This window comes from Magnolia sinica, chromosome 9 (genome assembly GCF_029962835.1).
Source record: "Magnolia sinica isolate HGM2019 chromosome 9, MsV1, whole genome shotgun sequence".
NCBI lineage: Eukaryota > Viridiplantae > Streptophyta > Magnoliopsida > Magnoliales > Magnoliaceae > Magnolia > Magnolia sinica.
In genome coordinates, this window is record NC_080581.1 from 24970384 (window position 1) to 24970589 (window position 206).

Genomic DNA, 206 nt, shown 5'->3' on the forward strand with positions numbered 1-206 from the left:
TGGATGGAGATTATTATGTCAATTCCAGGAGTCTGTTTTTAGATAACTAACCTACTTGACCTTTGGATAGTGAATGCAACACACCCACCCACCCACACACACACACACACCTTCGTGGGGGCCTTATCAACATCCCTAAACCTTTTGAATGACAGTGGGACACCCAATCATCAATCAGGGCAGTTCATTCAATAGTACCAGTTGGA